Source organism: Coptis chinensis, chromosome 4 (genome assembly GCF_015680905.1).
Source record: "Coptis chinensis isolate HL-2020 chromosome 4, ASM1568090v1, whole genome shotgun sequence".
Classification (NCBI taxonomy): Eukaryota; Viridiplantae; Streptophyta; class Magnoliopsida; order Ranunculales; family Ranunculaceae; genus Coptis; species Coptis chinensis.
In genome coordinates this window covers 21,730,914-21,738,193 of record NC_141459.1, presented here as the reverse complement: position 1 = coordinate 21,738,193, position 7,280 = coordinate 21,730,914, and the positions used below count along the sequence as shown (strand labels likewise).

The 7,280-nt window shown below is 34.6% G+C and overlaps 2 long non-coding RNA genes across 2 annotated transcripts; both read right to left on the bottom strand.

Annotated features, from left to right (window-relative positions):
• Positions 1 to 555: 555 nt before the first annotated feature.
• Positions 556 to 4,342, bottom strand: LOC147502590 (uncharacterized). The gene is made up of 2 exons (XR_015220026.1): positions 4,186 to 4,342; positions 556 to 2,295 (listed from the first exon to the last, which is right to left on the bottom strand). It is a non-coding gene; the product is annotated as an uncharacterized LOC147502590 (long non-coding RNA).
• A 45-nt stretch (positions 4,343 to 4,387) lies between these two features.
• LOC147502589 (uncharacterized) lies at positions 4,388 to 5,155 on the bottom strand. The gene is made up of 2 exons (XR_015220025.1): positions 4,719 to 5,155; positions 4,388 to 4,582 (listed from the first exon to the last, which is right to left on the bottom strand). It is a non-coding gene; the product is annotated as an uncharacterized LOC147502589 (long non-coding RNA).
• Positions 5,156 to 7,280: the final 2,125 nt, after the last annotated feature.

The following is a 7,280-nucleotide window of genomic DNA, read 5'->3' as shown; positions in this document are numbered from 1 at the left end:
AATTACGCCTAAGCAATCACCTATAAATAGAAGAACCATAACTACTTAGCTTGATCTTGATCCTTATCTATCAAATCATGAGTATGCAACTTCTATCATGGGGTGAATATTGTTGTCACTATACGTGTCTTATTGTGATTATCTTGTGATTAGGGAATGAACTTGTAACATTTGTAAATAGTAAATACATGTACTTACATTTTTCGTATCCAGGTGTTTAAAAGATTATTCGGTAAATCTTCGATTAGACACCTTAACTATAAAAGCATAGTATAATTCCATTTCATTGATGACTCAGCCTATTATTCACTTGTTAAACTCAGTTTCATGCAAGGGTTATAATTGGACAAGATTTTTACAAGGAACAAAGATTTAGTGGAAGTAAAGAATTCTTACTAAACGAGACAAGTAAGATAACCCTAATTGAAAAGTACCTTGATACAAATCATATTAAAACAAATACTACAACATCTCAACACAAATCATTCATTTCAAAATTTCGACATAACCTCATTTGTATTTTTAACGTTTTTAAGAATGTGAGACCTGTCATAATGCATTTTCAACCAAATCCAATTATTTTCCATTCAATCCAACAAAAGCAATGAAACAATAAGAGTTTACAATACATTACGTAAAAGAAGATAACATCGGTCTCCCAGAAGACATTATTACATATACAAACAACACTAAAGGCTACACGTATGGTACAACATGTTTCAATCTTAATGTACACAATACGAAGAACATATTATGTCTAATCACATACCAAAATCCATTCATAAAACATAATTCAAATGAATACATTTTATTTCTTCTTCATTTAAATCATATACAAACGGATTCCCCGCGTATATAACTAATTAACATGTGAAGGTAAAAGGCCTGGCATTAAGCGACTTCATCGTTTATGTATAATCTTACTCAAGGTAGTCCTGGAATTCACAGATTAATAAAGAGAGGTTAGTGTAGTAAAAGATATAGAAAAGCTTCAGGCTCCAAAACTTTAAAGGACATTCATACTAATATTACACGAATATTTGCAAATGCCAATTTTAAATCCAAAAGTGTAGCAAATATATGAAAGCTTAAAATTCTCGATGAGCCCAGGGCATTCTGAAAACACTTATAAAATTCAAGTTCATGCAAATACCAAAAAAGAAATAAAAGACAAAACCAGTTATTTCACTAGCAACAAATTCAACCATACTAACATTTAGGTCTGATTTTAACCATACTCACATGCCACGGCTTAAATAGTGAGACCACAAAAGGTTGAGGATGGTAACAAAGAAATACTTGAGAACTAAAATTCAAAACCCATGAGGGCATCTCCAATGGGGGGTGTAAACCATATAGAGTGGAAATTTTACACCCCAAATATCAAAAAACTCTTTCCAATGGGAGTGTTATACCGTAGGTAATAGAATATTAGTTGATAGAGAGGGTGGGGAATTCTCCCTCTTGTTATCAATTAATAAAAAGCCCGGGCGACACTCGAACAGGTGTCTGAGTAAAAAAAAATTCGGACGTCACTTGGAGTGTCGTTCCTATCTATTTCTAAAGTCACAATTTGAAAATTTTAAACTCGGACGACACTTGAAGTGACGTCCCACTTTAATTTAAAGAGGGACGTCACTTGAAGTGTCATCCAAGTTTAAAATTGAACTTTTTTACACTTCTCCATTGGGAACAATAGAGAGTGGATATTTATGGACTCTACAATAATTTACAATTGGAGTTGTAAAATCCTAATGGCACCTAGGTGACACCTATGTGGAGGTGTAATTTTACACCACCCATTGGAGATGCCCTGAATAGTGTATATTTTAGGTTGTACATATCTATCTAACAAAATAGGGAAGTGTGGGGCCTAAAAGGCCCCATCCAATGGTAGGTAATCATTCTCACCAAAATATGACTTGGCAGATCCAAGTGTTTGGAGGGTTTGTGCAATTTTGTTAAGTGCAATCAATATCATGGGATCTATCCAAAAATCAGCCAAAAGTCAACAATTGCAGCTGGGCTTATAAACTCCCATAAACTGTTGAGCCTCCAAATTTGACATGGTACTGCACAATTAGCTGACCTAATTGATGCTATGGATCAATTGGGCTTATGGATAATGGGCAATTGGATTGGCCTTGCAACGAGTTGTTTTGCGCCGAAGGCGCGGCTGGCCTTGCGCTGAAAGCGTTCGGCGTGACGTGTTGTTTTGCGCCGAAGGTGCGACGAGTTGTCGGGATAGCGCGGCAGGCGCGTCGAGGTCTCGCGGGCCGTAGGCACGGGCATACCCTAGTATAAAATGTGCCAATGTTTTAATGTTTAGCATTAGTCTTAATAGTTAGAACAAATTGTCCACCCCAAACTTCACCACAAGTATTTTCAAACCTCCCAATATCGAATTCTCGATCAACACAAACACAGATATTATAAGATACGTTTTAATCATAAATACTTATGAGGGCGTACCTTAATTGGATGATATTTATAAATAAGACTTTCGCAACTACAAACACTCTATCTTCAGACTCTTTGGCCTTCACCAGTTCAGTTACACACTCCTTTACTAGTATTCGTATGGTATTTGGCCCTAATTAGAAATTAGATTTTGTTTTGAGAAACAAAACAGCTCAGACACCATTTTAGTGAGTATTGAGCATAATATGGTGAAATGGTTAGATTGACAATTTCGAGAAACACACTCAGAAGTCATAATTCTCAAAGATTTATGACCCAACAAAAAAAACACAATCAGAGCCTCGTCCATACATAATTTTCTTAATAGTTTTCCAATCTAAACCACTCAATTCTATATTTTTTAGATTTATGAACATAGAATAAACTACATTATAAGTGAATTCTCTTATGTAACCAGAATCCTCAAAAAAGAACTAAAACTACCTAATAAGCACTCCAAACCCAACAATGTCAAGTATAGTAATAGAATTAAGAACACTACACATGTTCTAGGTTTTACGTTTTTAACCAATAAAACTCATCCCAAGTCAAACAATCCACCACCAAAATAATCCAATTAATACCCCCACCTCACTAGTATACCAAATACCCAATACCACCAATGACTTTCAAAATCATACACAATTTTGTCGTATTCTGTTTCATTAAAACTACGAAGTCTATTCACCGAATAACTATGAGAAGAAGTTGTGTTTCATTAAAAGGTGGTGCTATGGCAACTTAGGGATTCAGTTATTCCAAATTAAGAATTAATCTTCAACTGAGTTTTTTGTAGTTAAGGGGAATTCCTACAACTTGTTTAAACACCGAGTTGTATCACGACTTGAATAATATTTGGAGGGCTAGTAGAGCACCTATGCTCAAAAAATTGCTACTGGTTGCCTCCAAACCAACGACAATTTAATCTGAACTTAGATGGTGTAGTGAGGAGAATCTTTAAATTGTTGGTTATGGTACATATGAGTTAAGAGTCTTATAGATTACAATAAACCTTCCCTATCCTCACTGCCTCATGTACTCTAGTAACTAGACAACCACTATATCAGTTTATGATGTATCCAAGAAAGTCGACTTGTAACTTTAACCGGGTTGGGATTACATGTAATTGAAGTTTTTTAAGTCCCCTTTTTACATCACCTAGTGAAGTAAAACTTAAAGACTGGTCTCCTTCCTCTTTTTTAAGTCCCCGCTTCTCAACACAGTTATAATAGGGGAAGAAACAAAAAAGGACACAAGACAGACTCTAGTCATAACATTGTGTTTTGTCAACCATGATCCAGATGTAAGTCAGATAACAACCTAAATAACAATGGCAAATTAAGAATTCAAACAATAGAAATTGACTAATATCTCTGGATAACACTAATCATATATTACCAGGATACTTAAAAAGAAACAGCGGAATAACTGGAAGGATTTCTGCAGAATGTAATATAAAATGCCTCCAATCAATGGACTATAACGTATTGGTGTTAAGATATCCTATTTACATTACGCCTCATAAAGTCCTCTTTTTTTTCCACTCAAACAAGGATATTGAGATCCCCCAAAACTTCCCCAATCATATCAATTCTAAGTATTGAAAACAAACTAGTCTATGAAACGTGAAAATAAAACCACGACGCCTATAAGATACTAATAACAGGATTTTAAATTATGAAACAAAAATGTGTTCAAGATCCTTTCTTTAGTGTCACAACTCACAACACAAATTTCTGTAACAATTCTATCGACAAATGATTAGTGGGATTCCCCAGACTGGCTCAAGCACCCATAATCAAGGACTGAAATGGCAAGGGAAAAAATTATTTGAAATGCAGAAACATAATTATGATAATACCTACCTGACAGAGACATGAACAAGAAACTTATACTTATTACCTTGTTACCAAGAAATGACTTCATCTTTCTTCACAATACTACTTGCCTATTCTTCCTCCTTCATCAAAACATGTCAAGCTCAAAACTTCCATTACTATTTGCTACGTGTCCAATGGGGTCCATCCGTTTGTTCTTCAGCTCATTGCAGGATTTCTCCCCAAACTGAATTTACTTTGCACGGCCTATGGCCCCAGAACGGAACTGGGTCTCAGCCATTAGACTGCAAACCCCAAGATAAATTCAGTCTAGTTAATGTAACACGACAAGTTTTATTTATATACTTTTAGTATAAGACTCTTATACCCTTGCCTTATTTTTGTTATGTCTTTTCTGAAAGGTTATAAAAGAAAACTCACTTTTCTAATTGTAATTTTTCAACAGGTTCAGAATCTTCAGACTGATCTTATATACTATTGGCCGGATTTATACACAACTACTCCTCGAAGCAACCACCGCTTTTGGGCCCACGAATGGGCCGAACATGGCTCGTGTTCCGGCCTGGACCAGTATACGTTTTCCAACGATGCATTAGCCGTCTTCCGAAGAATAGACTTTTTAGCTGTCCTTCAGCTGGCACACATCAACCCGGGCGGTCAATATAGTCCCCAAACCATCGTAAATGCATTCAGCGGTTATATGGGTTTGGACCCTCCGATGTTGTATTGTAAAAGGAACTCTATGGGGAACCAAATGGTTTGGGAACTACGTTTTAATTTGACAAAAAACCATCAATTCCAACCTATTAATGGTGGATTAATTCACTGTGGAAGAAACCCGCCTAGATGGGTATCCCTCCCTATTTAAATGTAAAAGACTTTCTTATGGTCTACTTTTCATCTAAATATACGTTACTATTTCTTTAGTCTTTGTTTGTATTGTTTCTTGAATGGCTCATGGCCCAAGATTGTTACATCATATGTTTTAAAGGTTTGGGCTTTAAGACCAAATATTGATCTAAAATGTGTTATGACTTATGAGAAGATATATGTATGTAGATAACATTCTCCTACATGGAGTTAACAATACTGGAACAAAATATTAGTTAATCCTCCCTGCAATCTAATGGTTCAAACATCCGCTTCCATGAGGGCACCGTCAATAGTATCCGTTGCTAACCCTTCAGAATTACCAATCTCAAACATGTTTGCCAAAAGCTCCAATCCAAGTTTTTGGTCATCGAGCCTACCTATAAATAAGACCTTTAATTATTATTTTTTTTGCAAAAGCCCAATATAAAGGATTTCACATATAGCATCATCGATTGACTGCTATTTTGAAAGCTACAACTACAGTAAGATTGATCATTTGTAGTTTTCAAAGTCACTTAATATACTACTTAAATTAGGACCTTGGTGGATTTAAATCACCATCTCTTGGATGTATTTCCACACTTAAGTGCTCTTCCATTTAGCTAAAGATCCACTTTGAATACTTAAAAATATATTCTGCAACATAACACAGTTAAAAAGAAATTAAGGTAATACACGGTTAATTCTCGGCAACAGCCACATACAAAATCCTAATATATACAAACGAACCATTACAACAAACCATTACAACAAACCAAAAACAGGGATTTTTTTTTTACTTTATTATTTTAGACATAGATGCTACCAGTTGCATTTAATGTCAAGTAGCACAAATTCGTTATATATAATAAAATCCACATAGTTCATAAACTTGAATCCAATCACATTCTGGGAGAGCCATCAGAGCTTCACATGCAAATCTCTTTTATCTTTGAATAAAATTTAATAAACCAATGATTTGATCTAATAACAATAAAGATATATTTTCAGAATGTACTTCCCCTATTTGTATTCTGGACCACAAAAAGCCCCTAGTTGTCAATTTACCACAACATGCATAAATAGAGTGTGGGGTATTAGCTACCTTATAATAAAATTGACCTTTGGTAGCTTTAAAGCCACGAATTATCATATTAACGTGTGATGTACCAACGTATTGTCATGTATATGCACAAAAGCAAAAAAACTATCAATCAGTGACCCATCTTTTTGTCAAACACTTAGCAAATGGCAAAGTTAGCTCATAGAGTTAAAGCAATAAATTAGATTTTCACCTCTTGATTCCACTCAATGTCATTCTTGTGTGCCTTAATTGAAAGTGAACTTCAACACTGAGAATCTGATAATAGGAAGAAAAAAAAACATTAGGAACAATTTGTCGAGCATCTTATTGGTATCACAAATTAATAGCTTGTAACATGCACCACCAAGAAAACTCAATGAAACAATGAACTTAAATATATTATTGAATCATAAAACAAAACCCTAACAGAAATCATAACCCCACCCCATGTGAGAAAATGAGACAATATATCCTGGTTTAGCTACTTTCAACTCCATCTTTTCTCCTTCTCATTTTCTTCAATAAACTAAAAAGCTCCAAACACAAACGCCATTATTAGAGTAAAGAATTAACTCTTAGGTTTGATATTCTCCCGCCTCACACTTTGCTATACAATGTCTGTGACAACTGAAAATCCCATGAATCCTTACCTAAATATTTCAGTTTTGCAAGCTCAACTATAATGTACACCATTCAAGAGGCCAAGATGTAGTACTCATATTTCAATATTTTCAAAAAAAAAAATGAAAATTGTGCAACCTTAGCTTTAACTTCATCTTTAGTACTTTAGTCGACCTATTATGCATGTAATATGATTTTTTTTTTTTTTTTTTTTTTTTAAAGTAAGTGTCACAAAGTTTTTGTTGAAATAAAAAACATATGCATTAAATGTTTTCCATTAATTTCAATGCTGGAAGCCTAGGAAAGTATCTAAGAGAGCGCGATGTGTTTAATGTTAGAGTAAAGAATTGTTCTCTAATAAGCTATACGGATAAAGATGTTCACATAAAGAGTTGGTTGGGATACGATCTTCACCATGCCGAGCT